At 47.0% G+C, this 17004-nt stretch overlaps 1 protein-coding gene across 1 annotated transcript in view; it reads right to left on the minus strand.

Moving 5' to 3' along the window:
- Positions 1–17004, minus strand: part of LOC129833631 (complement C1q-like protein 4) — a 54274-nt gene that overhangs the window by 36430 nt on the left and 840 nt on the right. The window lies entirely within an intron of this gene.

Here is a 17004-nt window from a genome sequence, read left to right on the forward strand (position 1 = left end):
GATCACTGCTAGTGTTTTAGAGTCGACCCTGGTCCTTCTGACCACTGCTAGTCTATTAGAGTCGACCCTGGTCCTTCTGATCACTGCTAGTCTATTAGAGTCTACCCTGGACCTTCTGATCACTGCTAGTCTATTAGAGTCTACCCTGGTCTTTCTGATCACTGCTAGTGTTTTAGAGTTGACCCTGGTCCTTCTGATCACTGCTAGTGTTTTAGAGTCGACCCTGGTCCTTCTGACCACTGCTAGTCTATTAGAGTCGACCCTGGTCCTTCTGATTACTGCTAGTCTATTAGAGTCGACCCTGCTCCTTCTGATCACTGCTAGTCTATTAGAGTTGACCCTGCTCCTTCTGATCACTGCTAGTCTATTAGAGTCTACCCTGGTCTTTCTGATCACTGCTAGTGTTTTAGAGTTGACCCTGGTCCTTCTGATCACTGCTAGTGTTTTAGAGTTGACCCTGGTCCTTCTGATCACTGCTAGTCCATTAGAGTTGACCCTGGTCCTTCTGATCACTGCTAGTCCATTATTCTACCCTGGTCCTTCTGATCACTGCTAGTCTATTAGAGTCTACCCTGGTCCTTCTGATCACTGCTAGTCTATAAGTCTACCCTGGTCCTTCTGACCACTGCTAGTCCATTAGAGTCTACCCTGGTCCTTCTGATCACTGCTAGTCCATTATTCTACCCTGGTCCTTCTGATCACTGCTAGTCTATTAGAGTCTACCCTGGTCCTTCTGATCACTGCTATTCTATTAGAGTCTACCCTGGTCCTTCTGACCACTGCTAGTGTTTTAGAGTCGACCCTGGTCCTTCTGATCACTGCTAGTCTATTAGAGTCTACCCTGGTCCTTCTGATCACTGCTAGTCTATTAGAGTCTACCCTGGTCCTTCTGATCACTGCTAGTCTATTAGAGTCTACCCTGGTCCTTCTGATCACTGCTAGTCTATTAGAGTCTACCCTTGTCTTTCTGATCACTGCTAGTGTTTTAGAGTTGACCCTGGTCCTTCTGATCACTGCTAGTGTTTTAGAGTCGACCCTGGTCCTTCTGACCACTGCTAGTCTATTAGAGTCGACCCTGGTCCTTCTGATCACTGCTAGTCTATTAGAGTCTACCCTGGACCTTCTGATCACTGCTAGTCTATTAGAGTCTACCCTGGTCTTTCTGATCACTGCTAGTGTTTTAGAGTTGACCCTGGTCCTTCTGATCACTGCTAGTGTTTTAGAGTCGACCCTGGTCCTTCTGACCACTGCTAGTCTATTAGAGTCGACCCTGGTCCTTCTGATTACTGCTAGTCTATTAGAGTCGACCCTGCTCCTTCTGATCACTGCTAGTCTATTAGAGTTGACCCTGCTCCTTCTGATCACTGCTAGTCTATTAGAGTCTACCCTGGTCTTTCTGATCACTGCTAGTGTTTTAGAGTTGACCCTGGTCCTTCTGATCACTGCTAGTGTTTTAGAGTCGACCCTGGTCCTTCTGACCACTGCTAGTCTATTAGAGTCGACCCTGGTCCTTCTGATTACTGCTAGTCTATTAGAGTCGACCCTGCTCCTTCTGATCACTGCTAGTCTATTAGAGTTGACCCTGCTCCTTCTGATCACTGCTAGTCTATTAGAGTCTACCCTGGTCCTTCTGACCACTGCTAGTGTTTTAGAGTCGACCATGGTCTTTCTGATCACTGCTAGTGTTTTAGAGTCGACCCTGGTCCTTCTGATCACTGCTAGTCTATTAGAGTCTACCCTGGTCCTTCTGATCACTGCTAGTCTATTAGAGTTTACCCTGGTCCTTCTGATCACTGCTAGTCTATTAGAGTCTACCCTGGTCCTTCTGATCACTGCTAGTCTATTAGAGTCTACCCTGGTCTTTCTGATCACTGCTAGTCTATTAGAGTTGACCCTGGTCCTTCTGATCACTGCTAGTCTATTAGAGTCTACCCTGGTCTTTCTGATCACTGGTAGGGTTTTAGAGTTGACCCTGGTCCTTCTGATCACTGCTAGTCTATTAGAGTCTACCCTGGTCCTTCTGATCACTGCTAGTCTATTAGAGTCTACCCTGGTCCTTCTGATCACTGCTAGTCTATTAGAGTCTACCCTGGTCTCTCTGATCACTGCTAGTCTATTAGAGTTGACCCTGGTCCTTCTGATCACTGCTAGTCTATTAGAGTCTACCCTGGTCTTTCTGATCACTGGTAGTGTTTTAGAGTTGACCCTGGTCCTTCTGATCACTGCTAGTCTATTAGAGTCTACCCTGGTCCTTCTGATCACTGCTAGTCTATTAGAGTCTACCCTGGTCCTTCTGATCACTGCTAGTCTATTAGAGTCTACCCTGGTCCTTCTGATCACTGCTATTCTATTAGAGTCGACCCTGGTCCTTCTGACCACTGTTAGTCTATTAGAGTTGACCCTGGTCCTTCTGATCACTGCTAGTCCATTAGAGTCTACCCTGGTCCTTCTGATCACTGCTAGTCTATTAGAGTTGACCCTGGTCCTTCTGATCACTGCTAGTCTAATAGCCTACCCTGGTCCTTCTGATTACTGCTAGTCCATTAGAGTCTACCCTGGTCCTTCTGATCACTGCTAGTCTACTAGAGTCGACCCTGGTCCTTCTGATCAATGCTAGTCCATTAGAGTCTACCCTGGTCCTTCTGATCACTGCTAGTCTATTAGTCTACCCTGGTCCTTCTGATCACTGCTAGTCCATTAGAGTCGACCCTGGTCCTTCTGATCACTGCTAGTCCATTAGAGTCTGCCCTGGTGATTCTGATCACTGCTATTCTATTAGAGTCTACCCTGGTCCTTCTGATCACTGCTAGTCCATTAGAGTCTACCCTGGTCCTTCTGATCACTGCTAGTCTATTGGAGTCGACCCTGGTCCTTCTGATCACTGCTAGTCTATTAGTCTACCCTGGTCCTTCTGATCACTGCTAGTCTATTAGAGTCGACCCTGGTCCTTCTGATCACTGCTAGTCCATTAGAGTCTACCCTGGTCCTTCTGATCACTGCTAGTCTATTAGAGTCTACCCTGGTCCTTCTGATCACTGCTAGTCTATTAGAGTCTATCCTGGTCCTTCTGATCACTGCTAGTCTATTAGAGTCTACCCTGGTCCTTCTGATCACTGCTAGTCTATTAGTGTCTACCCTGGTCCTTCTGACCACTGCTATTCTATTAGAGTCTACCCTGGTCCTTCTGATCACTGCTAGTCCATTAGAGTTGACCCTGGTCCTTCTGACCACTGCTAGTCTATTAGAGTCTACCCTGGTCCTTCTGATCACTGCTAGTCTATTAGAGTCTACCCTGGTCCTTCTGACCACTGCTAGTCTATTAGAGTATACCCTGGTCCTTCTGATCACTGCTAGTCCATTAGAGTTGACCCTGGTCCTTCTGATCACTGCTAGTCTATTAGAGTCTACCCTGGTCCTTCTGATCACTGCTAGTCCATTAGAGTTGACCCTGGTCCTTCTGATCACTGCTAGTCTATTAGAGTCTACCCTGGTCCTTCTGATCACTGCTAGTCTATTAGAGTCTACCCTGGTCCTTCTGATCACTGCTAGTCTATTAGAGTCTACCCTGGTCCTTCTGATCACTGCTAGTCTATTAGAGTTGACCCTGGTCCTTCTGATCACTGCTAGTCCATTAGAGTTGACCCTGGTCCTTCTGATCACTGCTAGTCCATTATTCTACCCTGGTCCTTCTGATCACTGCTAGTCTATTAGAGTCTACCCTGGTCCTTCTGATCACTGCTAGTCTATTATTCTACCCTGGTCCTTCTGACCACTGCTAGTCCATTAGAGTCTACCCTGGTCCTTCTGATCACTGCTAGTCCATTATTCTACCCTGGTCCTTCAGATCACTGCTAGTCTATTAGAGTCTACCCTGGTCCTTCTGATCACTGCTATTCTATTAGAGTCTACCCTGGTCCTTCTGACCACTGCTAGTGTTTTAGAGTCGACCCTGGTCCTTCTGATCACTGCTAGTCTATTAGAGTCTACCCTGGTCCTTCTGATCACTGCTAGTCTATTAGAGTCTACCCTGGTCCTTCTGATCACTGCTAGTCTATTAGAGTCTACCCTGGTCCTTCTGATCACTGCTAGTCTATTAGAGTCTACCCTGGTCTTTCTGATCACTGCTAGTGTTTTAGAGTTGACCCTGGTCCTTCTGATCACTGCTAGTGTTTTAGAGTCGACCCTGGTCCTTCTGACCACTGCTAGTCTATTAGAGTCGACCCTGGTCCTTCTGATCACTGCTAGTCTATTAGAGTCTACCCTGGACCTTCTGATCACTGCTAGTCTATTAGAGTCTACCCTGGTCTTTCTGATCACTGCTAGTGTTTTAGAGTTGACCCTGGTCCTTCTGATCACTGCTAGTGTTTTAGAGTCGACCCTGGTCCTTCTGACCACTGCTAGTCTATTAGAGTCGACCCTGGTCCTTCTGATTACTGCTAGTCTATTAGAGTCGACCCTGCTCCTTCTGATCACTGCTAGTCTATTAGAGTTGACCCTGCTCCTTCTGATCACTGCTAGTCTATTAGAGTCTACCCTGGTCTTTCTGATCACTGCTAGTGTTTTAGAGTTGACCCTGGTCCTTCTGATCACTGCTAGTGTTTTAGAGTCGACCCTGGTCCTTCTGACCACTGCTAGTCTATTAGAGTCGACCCTGGTCCTTCTGATTACTGCTAGTCTATTAGAGTCGACCCTGCTCCTTCTGATCACTGCTAGTCTATTAGAGTTGACCCTGCTCCTTCTGATCACTGCTAGTCTATTAGAGTCTACCCTGGTCCTTCTGACCACTGCTAGTGTTTTAGAGTCGACCCTGGTCTTTCTGATCACTGCTAGTGTTTTAGAGTCGACCCTGGTCCTTCTGATCACTGCTAGTCTATTAGAGTCTACCCTGGTCCTTCTGATCACTGCTAGTCTATTAGAGTTTACCCTGGTCCTTCTGATCACTGCTAGTCTATTAGAGTCTACCCTGGTCCTTCTGATCACTGCTAGTCTATTAGAGTCTACCCTGGTCTTTCTGATCACTGCTAGTCTATTAGAGTTGACCCTGGTCCTTCTGATCACTGCTAGTCTATTAGAGTCTACCCTGGTCTTTCTGATCACTGGAAGTGTTTTAGAGTTGACCCTGGTCCTTCTGATCACTGCTAGTCTATTAGAGTCTACCCTGGTCCTTCTGATCACTGCTAGTCTATTAGAGTCTACCCTGGTCCTTCTGATCACTGCTAGTCTATTAGAGTCTACCCTGGTCCTTCTGATCACTGCTAGTCTATTAGAGTCTACCCTGGTCCTTCTGATCACTGCTAGTCTATTAGAGTCTACCCTGGTCCTTCTGATCACTGGTAGTGTTTTAGAGTTGACCCTGGTCCTTCTGATCACTGCTAGTCTATTAGAGTCTACCCTGGTCTTTCTGATCACTAGTAGTGTTTTAGAGTAGACCCTGGTCCTTCTGATCACTGCTAGTCTATTAGAGTCTACCCTGGTCCTTCTGATCACTGCTAGTCTATTAGAGTCTACCCTGGTCCTTCTGATCACTGCTAGTCTATTAGAGTCTACCCTGGTCCTTCTGATCACTGCTATTCTATTAGAGTCGACCCTGGTCCTTCTGACCACTGTTAGTCTATTAGAGTTGACCCTGGTCCTTCTGATCACTGCTAGTCCATTAGAGTTGACCCTGGTCCTTCTGATCACTGCTAGTCTAATAGCCTACCCTGGTCCTTCTGATCACTGCTAGTCTATTAGAGGTGACCCTGGTCCTTCTGATCACTGCTAGTCCATTATTCTACCCTGGTCCTTCTGATCACTGCTAGTCTATTAGAGTCTACCCTGGTCCTTCTGATCATTGCTAGTCTATTAGTCTACCCTGGTCCTTCTGACCACTGCTAGTCCATTAGAGTCTACCCTGGTCCTTCTGATCACTGCTAGTCTATTAGAGTTGACCCTTGTCCTTCTGATCACTGCTAGTCTAATAGCCTACCCTGGTCCTTCTGATTACTGCTAGTCCATTAGAGTCTACCCTGGTCCTTCTGATCACTGCTAGTCTACTAGAGTCGACCCTGGTCCTTCTGATCACTGCTAGTCCATTAGAGTCTACCCTGGTCCTTCTGATCACTGCTAGTCTATTAGTCTACCCTGGTCCTTCTGATCACTGCTAGTCCATTAGAGTCGACCCTGGTCCTTCTGATCACTGCTAGTCCATTAGAGTCTGCCCTGGTGATTCTGATCACTGCTATTCTATTAGAGTCTACCCTGGTCCTTCTGATCACTGCTAGTCCATTAGAGTCTACCCTGGTCCTTCTGATCACTGCTAGTCTATTAGAGTCGACCCTGGTCCTTCTGATCACTGCTAGTCTATTAGTCTACCCTGGTCCTTCTGATCACTGCTAGTCTATTAGAGTCGACCCTGCTCCTTCTGATCACTGCTAGTCGATTAGAGTCTACCCTGGTCCTTCTGATCACTGCTAGTCTATTAGAGTCTACCTGGTCCTTCTGATCACTGCTAGTCCATTAGAGTCTGCCCTGGTCCTTCTGATCACTGCTATTCTATTAGAGTCTACATTGGGCCTTCTGATCACTGCTAGTCCATTAGATTCTACCCTGGTCCTTCTGATCACTGCTAGTCTATTAGAGTCGACCCTGGTCCTTCTGATCACTGCTAGTCTATTAGTCTACCCTGGTCCTTCTGATCACTGCTAGCCTAATAGAGTCTACCCTGGTCCTTCTGATCCCTGCTAGTCTATTAGAGTCTACACTGGTCCTTCTGATCACTGCTAGCCTATTGGAGTCGACCCTGGTCCTTTTGATCACTGCTAGTCTATTAGAGTTGACCCTGGTCCTTCTGATCACTGCTAGTCTAATAGCCTGCCCTGGTCCTTCTGATTACTGCTAGTCCATTAGAGTCTACCCTGGTCCTTCTGATCACTGCTAGTCTACTAGAGTCGACCCTGGTCCATCTGATCACTGCTAGTCCATTAGAGTACCCTGGTCCTTCTGATCACTGCTAGTCTATTAGTCTACCCTGGTCCTTCTGATCACTGCTAGTCCATTAGAGTCGACCCTGGTCCTTCTGATCACTGCTAGTCCATTAGAGTCTACCCTGGTCCTTCTGATCACTGCTAGTCTATTAGAGTCGACCCTGGTCCTTCTGATCACTGCTAGTCTATTAGAGTCTACCCTGGTCCTTCTGATCACTGCTAGTCCATTAGAGTCTGCCCTGGTCCTTCTGATCACTGCTATTCTATTAGAGTCTACGCTGGTCCTTCTGATCACTAATAGTCTATTAGTCTACCCTGGTCCTTCTGATCACTGCTAGCCTAATAGAGTCTACCCTGGTCCTTCTGATCCCTGCTAGTCTATTAGAGTCTACCCTGGTCCTTCTGATCACTGCTAGTCTACTAGAGTCGACCCTGGTCCTTCTGATCACTGCTAGTCCATTAGAGTCTACCCTGGTCCTTCTGATCACTGCTAGTCTATTAGAGTTGACCCTTGTCCTTCTGATCACTGCTAGTCTAATAGCCTACCCTGGTCCTTCTGATTACTGCTAGTCCATTAGAGTCTACCCTGGTCCTTCTGATCACTGCTAGTCTACTAGAGTCGACCCTGGTCCTTCTGATCACTGCTAGTCCATTAGAGTCTACCCTGGTCCTTCTGATCACTGCTAGTCTATTAGTCTACCCTGGTCCTTCTGATCACTGCTAGTCCATTAGAGTCGACCCTGGTCCTTCTGATCACTGCTAGTCCATTAGAGTCTGCCCTGGTGATTCTGATCACTGCTATTCTATTAGAGTCTACCCTGGTCCTTCTGATCACTGCTAGTCCATTAGAGTCTACCCTGGTCCTTCTGATCACTGCTAGTCTATTAGAGTCGACCCTGGTCCTTCTGATCACTGCTAGTCTATTAGTCTACCCTGGTCCTTCTGATCACTGCTAGTCTATTAGAGTCGACCCTGCTCCTTCTGATCACTGCTAGTCGATTAGAGTCTACCCTGGTCCTTCTGATCACTGCTAGTCTATTAGAGTCTACCTGGTCCTTCTGATCACTGCTAGTCCATTAGAGTCTGCCCTGGTCCTTCTGATCACTGCTATTCTATTAGAGTCTACATTGGGCCTTCTGATCACTGCTAGTCCATTAGATTCTACCCTGGTCCTTCTGATCACTGCTAGTCTATTAGAGTCGACCCTGGTCCTTCTGATCACTGCTAGTCTATTAGTCTACCCTGGTCCTTCTGATCACTGCTAGCCTAATAGAGTCTACCCTGGTCCTTCTGATCCCTGCTAGTCTATTAGAGTCTACCCTGGTCCTTCTGATCACTGCTAGCCTATTGGAGTCGACCCTGGTCCTTTTGATCACTGCTAGTCTATTAGAGTTGACCCTGGTCCTTCTGATCACTGCAAGTCTAATAGCCTGCCCTGGTCCTTCTGATTACTGCTAGTCCATTAGAGTCTACCCTGGTCCTTCTGATCACTGCTAGTCTACTAGAGTCGACCCTGGTCCATCTGATCACTGCTAGTCCATTAGAGTCTACCCTGGTCCTTCTGATCACTGCTAGTCTATTAGTCTACCCTGGTCCTTCTGATCACTGCTAGTCCATTAGAGTCGACCCTGGTCCTTCTGATCACTGCTAGTCCATTAGAGTCTACCCTGGTCCTTCTGCTCACTGCTAGTCTATTAGTCTACCCTGGTCCTTCTGATCACTGCTATTCCATTAGAGTCTACCCTGGTCCTTCTGATCACTGCTAGTCTATTAGAGTCGACCCTGGTCCTTCTGATCACTGCTAGTCTATTAGAGTCTACCCTGGTCCTTCTGATCACTGCTAGTCCATTAGAGTCTGCCCTGGTCCTTCTGATCACTGCTATTCTATTAGAGTCTACGCTGGTCCTTCTGATCACTAATAGTCTATTAGTCTACCCTGGTCCTTCTGATCACTGCTAGCCTAATAGAGTCTACCCTGGTCCTTCTGATCCCTGCTAGTCTATTAGAGTCTACCCTGGTCCTTCTGATCACTGCTAGTCTACTAGAGTCGACCCTGGTCCTTCTGATCACTGCTAGTCCATTAGAGTCGACCTTGGTCCTTCTGATCACTGCTAGTCTATTAGTCTACCCTGGTCCATATGATCACTGCTAGTCCATTATTCTACGATGGTTCTTCTGATCTCTGTTAGCCTATTGGAGTCGACCCTGGTCCTTCTGATCACTGCTAGTCTATTAGAGTCTACCCTGGTCCTTCTGATCACTGTTAGTCTATTAGAGTTGACCCTGGTCCTTCTGATCACTGCTAGTCTAATATCCTGCCCTGGTCCTTCTGATTACTGTTAGTCCATTAGAGTCTACCCTGGTCCTTCTGATCACTGCTAGTCTACTAGAGTCGACCCTGGTCCTTCTGATCACTGCTAGTCCATTAGAGTCTACCCTGGTCCTTCTGATCACTGCTAGTCTATTAGTCTACCCTGGTCCTTCTGATCACTGCTAGTCCATTAGAGTCGACCCTGGTCCTTCTGATCACTGCTAGTCCATTAGAGTCTACCCTGGTCCTTCTGATCACTGCTAGTCTATTAGTCTACCCTGGTCCTTCTGATCACTGCTAGTCCATTAGAGTCTACCCTGGTCCTTCTGATCACTGCTAGTCCATTAGAGTCTACCCTGGTCCTTCTGATCACTGCTAGTCTATTAGAGTTGACCCTGGTCCTTCTGATCACTGCTAGTCCATTAGAGTTGACCCTGGTCCTTCTGATCACTGCTAGTCCATTATTCTACCCTGGTCCTTCTGATCACTGCTAGTCTATTAGAGTCTACCCTGGTCCTTCTGATCACTGCTAGTCTATTAGAGTCGACCCTGGTCCTTCTGACCACTGCTAGTCCATTAGAGTCTACCCTGGTCCTTCTGATCACTGTTAGTCTATTAGAGTCTGCCCTGGTCCTTCTGATCACTGCTATTCTATTAGAGTCTACATTGGGCCTTCTGATCACTGCTAGTCCATTAGAGTCTGCCCTGGTTCTTCTGATCACTGCTAGTCTATTAGAGTCTACCCTGGTCCTTCTGATCCCTGCTAGCCTATTAGAGATGACCCTGGTCCTTCTGATCACTGCTAGTCTATTAGAGTCGACCCTGGTCCTTCTGATCACTGCTAGTCCATTAGACACGACCCTGGTCCTTCTGATCACTGCTAGTCTATTAGTCTACCCTGGTCCTTCTGATCACTGCTAGTCCATTAGAGTCGACCCTGGTCCTTCTGATCACTGCTAGTCTATTAGTCTACCCTGGTCCTTCTGATTACTGCTAGTCCATTTTTCTACCCTGGTCCTTCTGATCACTGCTAGTCTATTAGTCTACCCTGGTCCTTCTGATCACTGCTAGTCCATTAGTCTATATACAGTGCATTCGGAAAGTATTCAGACCCCTTCCCTTTTTCTTCATTTCGTTACGTTACAGCCTTATTCTGAAAATGAATAAATACAAAAAGTTCCTCATCAATCTACACACTATACCCCACAACGACAAAGCAAAAACTGTTTTTTAGAAATGTTAGCAAATGTATTACAAATAAGAAACAGAAGTACCTTATTTACATCCTGTTTCCATTGATCATCCTTGAGATGTTTCTACAACTTGATTGGAGTCCACCTGTGCTAAATTAAGTTGATTGGACATGATTTGGAAAGGCACACACTTGTCTATATAAGGCCCCATTGTTGACAGTGTACGTCAGAGTAAAAATCAAGCCATGAGGTTGAAGGAATTGTCCGTAGAGTTCCAAGACAGGATTGTGTCGAGGCACAGATCTAGGGAAAGGTACCAAAAAATGTCTGCAGCATTGAAGGTCACTAAAGAACACAGTGGCTTCCATCTTTCTTAAATGGAAGAAGTTTGGAACCACCAAGACTCTTCCTAGAGCTGGCTGCCCGGCCAAACTGAGAAATCGAGGTAGAAGGTCTTTGGTCAGGGAGGTGACCAAGAACCCGATGGTCTAGTGGGTAGAGCGTTGGGCCAATAACCGGAAGGTTGCTGGATCGAATCGACGAGCTGACAAGGTAAAAATCTGTCATTCTGCCCCTGAGCAAGGCAGTTAAACCACTGTTCCCCAGGCGCTGAAGACATGGATGTCGATTATGGCACCTCGCACCTCTCTGATTCATAAAGGTTGGGTTAAATGTGGAAGACACATTTCAGTTAAATACATTCAGTTGGACAACTGACTAGGTACCCCCCTTTCCCTTTCACTCTGACAGAGCTCCAGAGTTCCTCTGTGGAGATGGGAGAACCTTCCAGAAAGACAACCATCTCTGCAGCACTCCACCAATCAGGCCTTTATGGTAGAGTGGCCAGACAGAAGCCACTCCTCAGTAAAAGGTACATGACAGCCCGCTTGGAGTTTGCCAAAAAAGCACCTAAAGGACTCAGACCAGGAGAAACAAGATTATCTGGTCTGATGAAACCAAAATTGAACTATTTTGCCTGAATGCCAAGTGTCATGTCTGGAGGAAACCTGGCACCATCCCTATGGTGAAGCATTATAGTGGCAGCATTATGCTGTGGGGTGTTTTTTATCTGCAAGGACTGGGAGACTAGTTAGGTTTGAGGGAAAGATCAATCAATCAATCAAATGTATTTATATAGCCCTTCTTACATCAGCTGATGTCACAAAGTGCTGTACAGAAACCCAGCCTAAAACCTCAAACAGCAAGCAATGCAGGTGTAGATGCACGGTGGCTAGGAAAACCTCCCTAGAAAGGCCAGAACCTAGGAAGAAACCTAGAGAGGAACCAGGCTATGAGAGGTGGCCAGTCCTCTTCTGGCTGTGCCGGGTGGAGATTATAACAGAACATGGCCAAGATGTTCAAATGTTCATAAATGACCAGCAGGGTCAAATAATAATCACAGTGGTTGTCGAGGGTGCAACAGGTCAGCACCTCAGGAGTAAATGTCAGTTGGCTTTTCATAGCCGATCATTCAGAGTATCTCTACTGCTCCTGCTGTCTCTAGAGAGTTGAAAACAGCAGGTCTGGGACAGGCAGCACGTCCGGTGATCAGGTCAGGGTTCCATAGCCGCAGGCAGAACAGTTGAAACTGGAGCAGCAGCATGGCCAGGTGGACTGGGGACAGTAAGGAGTCATCAGGCCAGATAGTCCTGAGGAATGGTCCTAGGACTCAGGTCCTCCGAGAGAGAGAAAGAAAGAGAGAAAGAGAGAGAATTAGAGAGAGCATACTTAAATTTACACAGGACACCGGATAAGACGAGAGAAATACTCCAGATATAACAGACTGACCCTAGCCCTCCGACACAAACTACTGCAGCATAAATACTGGAGGCTGAAGATGAAAGGAGCAAAGTATACAGAGATCCTTGATGAAAACCTGCTCCAGAGCGCTCAGGACCTCAGACTGGGGCGATGGTTCACCTTCCAACAGGACAACAACCCTGAGGGCACAGCCAAGACAACGCAGGAATGGCTTCCGGACAAGTCTCTGAATGTCCTTGAGTGGCCCAGCCAGAGCCCGGACTTGAAACCAATCAAACATCTCTGGAGAGACCTGAAAATAGCTGTGCAGCGACGCTCCCCATCCAACCTGACAGAGCTTGAGAGGATCTGCAGAGAATGGGAGAAACTCCCCAAATACCGGTGTGCCAAGCTTGTAGCGTCATACCCAAGAAGACTTGAGGCTGTAATCGCTGCCAAAGGTGCTTCAACAAAGTACTGAGTAAAGTATGTGTATATTGATGAGGGGGGGAAACGATTTAATCAATTTTAGAATAAGGCTGTAACAAAACTAATAAGAGCTAAGACACTACAATGGTAATGAGGATGATTACCTGCAGTGTGCATCACGAATGAAGATGGAGCTCGTAGGAAGAGAGGAAGATTTTGACCCTGTAAGAGAGGAAGATTTTGACCCTGTAGCACAACAGCTAGCAAGCAGTTACAACGAGGCGGCAGATCAAAGACCCTTGGAGCGGGAGATAAAGAAATGGCTAGCATCGGGAAAATAGATGTGTTTGATGACACGCAAGAAAACTGGGCAACTTACATTGAACGACTGGAACAGTACTTCATTGCAAACGACTTTGCTGATAACAAGAGAGTACCAGCGTTGTTGAGTTTAATTGACCCAAAAACATACAGTTTGCTAAGAGATCTGACTGCCCCTCTGAAGCCCTCCAATAAAACATTCACAGAGATTGTGGAGATATTGCAAAATCACCTAAACCACTCCTCATCGCGGAACGTTTTCGTTTCCACAAGAGAGATCAGAATGAGGGGGAGGGTGTTAGTACATATGTAGCAGAGTTGAAGAAACTGTCTGAACATTGCCAGTTTGGAGAGAACCTAAATGACACATTAGGGGATAGATTTGTTTGTGGACTGAAACATGAACACATTCAAAAACGTTTGCTCACAGAATCAGATCTCACGTTTGCAAAGGCTGTTGAAATTGCTGTGACTATGGAAATCGCGACTAAAGATGCATTTGAGTTGCAAAGTAAAAGAAATACTGACCTATCACAAACTCCCTGCACAAGTTTTTACGCAGCCGACAGCGCCCCGTGTGGCCGACAAATACAACAGGTGTGACAGAGATGGTCACAGCAGAGGACTGCCGTTTCAAAGACGAAATTTGTCACAAATGCAGTAGAAGGTGGCACATTCAAAGAGCATGCAGAGCAAAATCCAGTCACAACAGGAAAACTGAGAAAATTAAAGGGTCTGTGAATGCACTAGCAGAGAACAGTGGCAGTGATTCAGATGAACGATTAATTGGTACAATGGAGTTAAACACAGTGACTTCTCCCAGCAGTAGCATAATATGGGTGACACCAGATATCGAAGGCAAACCCCTCAAAATGGAGCTGGACACAGGATCTGCAGTGTCTATAATTTCCACTACTGTCTACAATGAGCACTTCAAGGCTATCAAGCTGAAGAACACAAATGTGTTGCTGAAGACCTACTCAGGAGAGAGATTGAGCCCAATGGGGGCGTTGCAGGTCAGAGTGCGGTATGGGGGGCAAACACAGCAGTTACAGCTGTATGTGGTGCCTGGAACTGGCCCCCCATTATTTGGCAGGGAATGGCTTTCAAAAATAAAGCTGAACTGGTGTGATTTGAAAATGCTCCTCACGTTCCAGTCCAAAGAGAAAGGCACAGACCAAACACTGGAACACTTGCGGAAGAAATACAACACAGTGTTCAGTGATCAGATGGGAACAGTAAAAGGCTTCACAGCAAATCTTGTACTGAGAAATGACGCAACCCCAAAATTCTGCAATGCCAGATCTGTTCCATACTCCCTGAGACCAAAGGTGGAAGCGGAAATCGATCGCTTGCAGGATACATGGATCCTGACGAAAGTGGACAGAAGCGAATGGGCCACACCCATAGTTCCTATTGTGAAGAAAGACGGGTCTGTTAGAATGTGTGGGGACTTCAAGGTAACTGTGAATTCAATGTTGCATGTGGACCAATACCCCCTGCCACGTCTGGATGACATCTTTGCTGCACTAGCTGGTGGGAAACACTTCAGTAAAATCGATCTGAAACAGGCTTTCCTGCAGCTACCGGTTGAAGAGAGCTCCAAACCTGACAATAAACACATGTAACAGTATAACTTTAGTCCGTCCCCTCGCCCCGACCCGGGCGCGAACCAGGGACCCTCTGCACACAGACAACAGTCACCCACGAAGCATCGTTACCCATCGCTCCACAAAAGCCACGGGGGGAACCACTACTTCAAGGTCTCAAAGTGAGTGACGTCACCAATTGAAACGCTATTAGCGCGCACCACCGCTAACTAGCTAGCCATTTCACATCGGTTACACACACACAAAGGTCTATACAGGTATAACCACCTGGTTTTTGGCATTGCATTGGCCCCAGCCATTTGGCAACGAACTATTGACCAGATTTTGCCAGGAATCCCAGGAACCCAGTGTATCCTGGATGACATGATCATAACAGGACGCACCGACAAAGAGCACCTGGCTAACCTGGAAGAGGTCCTGAAAAGACTGAAAGAGTATGGTCTACAGGCAAACTTACAGAAGTGTGAGTTCTTCAAAGACAAGATTGTCTTCTGTGGACATGAAATCGACCGCAATGGATTGCACAAAACACAGGACAAAATCGAGGCAGTGGTACAGGCACCACGATCACAAAATATCACAGAAGTGAGATCTTTTGCGGGACTGATCAATTACTACAGAAGATTCCTCCCAAACCTTTCAGCAGTACTCCAGCCTCTAAATCAGCTCCTGGAAAAGAATAGGACATGGCGGTGGACAGAACAGTGTGAAAATGCATTTCTTGAGGCAAAACGTCTCATCACATCTGAACAGGTCCTGATGCATTACGACCCTGAACTGCCAGTGAAGTTGGCTTGTGATGCGCCCCCTTATGGCTTAGGGGCTGTCCTTTCACACACACTGAAAGATGGGTCAGAGAGGCCAGTTACATTTGCGTCACGAACGTTGAATGATGCAGAGAAAAACTACTCACAAATTGACAAAGAAGCACTGGCGCTAGTGTGTGGCGTAAAGAAATTCCACGCATACCTATATGGCAAGCGTTTCACACTGGTTACGGATCACCAGCCGTTGCTTTCCATTTTCAGTCCAAAGAAAGGCATTCCGGCAATGACAGCAGCCAGGTTACAGCGAGACGCCTTGTTCCTTGCCAGTCATATGTATGACATTGAGTTTAAGCCGTCGTCCCTCCACACAAATGCAGATGGATTATCCACTGCCGTGTATAAGAGAAAGACAAAGGAGTGTGGATGCAGTGGACATTTTCCATACCGCTCAGCTCGAGGCACTACCGGTCACAAGCACAGTTATCAAACAGGGGACAAGGAAAGATGTGACCTTGTCAAAAGTGTACACCTACACCATGTCAGGATGGCCAGCTACAGGCAGAAAGGAGCTGACTCCGTATTTCCAGCGGAGAAACGAAATTACAACGTACCAAGGATGTTTGATGTGGGGAATGAGAGTAATGATACCCCAGAAATGCCAACATCAGGTTTTGCAGCAACTACATGAAGGTCATGTTGGAATTGTCAAAATGAAGCTGCTCGCAAGGAGCCACTTCTGGTGGCCAGGTCTGGATCAACAGATAGAAAATATGGCGAAGAACTGTAGCGGATGTTTAGAAACCCTTCACATGCCTGCTCCTGTCCCAGTCCACCCATGGGAATGGCCCACAGAGCCATGGCAGAGAATTCATGTGGACTACGCTGGTCCCTTTGAAAAGCACATGTTTCTGGTTATAGTTGATGCCCATTCCAAATGGCCAGAGGTGTTTTGCACTGACTCCTCCACCTCAGCTCAGACGATGTCTCAGAACAACGTTTGCACGCTTCGGATTGCCACTGCAGCTGATAAGTGACAACGCACAAGCTTTTGTAAGTGACGAGTTTACAAGATTCATGTCAGTAAATGGAATCAAACACTCAACCTCAGCTCCGTACCACCCTGCCACCAATGGGCTGGCAGAACGCTTTGTGCAAACCCTAAAGCAAGGACTCCGTGCAGCAAAACGAGACGAAGGGACTTTGCAAACAAAACTGGCCAAGTTCCTGGCCTCCTACCGAAACATCCCACATGCCACGACAAATGAAAGCCCAGCCGCACTGATGTTCGGGAGGCCTCTCCGCGTTCGGGAGGCCTCTCCGCACCATCATGAAGCCAAACAGGCGTAATGAAGTGCTGAACAAACAAGCCAAGATGCTCTCCGGTGGCCGGGAGCGCCATCTCCAAACAGGACAGGAAGTGATGGTGCGAGACTACAGAAAAGGAGGGAAATGGACAAGAGGGACCGTACATACACAAACGGGACCCATAACTTACCAGGTTCAAGTGAGCCCAGACATAATGTGGCGGCGTCACATTAACCAAATGCATTCCACGGAAAACAGCACAACAATCGAGAGAGAACAGGCACAGAGAGCTCCTGAGAGTGACACACAGGGAACTGTAGAGGACAGTGGGGAAGTAAAGAGACCCCAGGCTGAAAGAAGCGA

The sequence above is a fragment of the Salvelinus fontinalis genome, chromosome 34 (genome assembly GCF_029448725.1).
Source record: "Salvelinus fontinalis isolate EN_2023a chromosome 34, ASM2944872v1, whole genome shotgun sequence".
NCBI lineage: Eukaryota > Metazoa > Chordata > Actinopteri > Salmoniformes > Salmonidae > Salvelinus > Salvelinus fontinalis.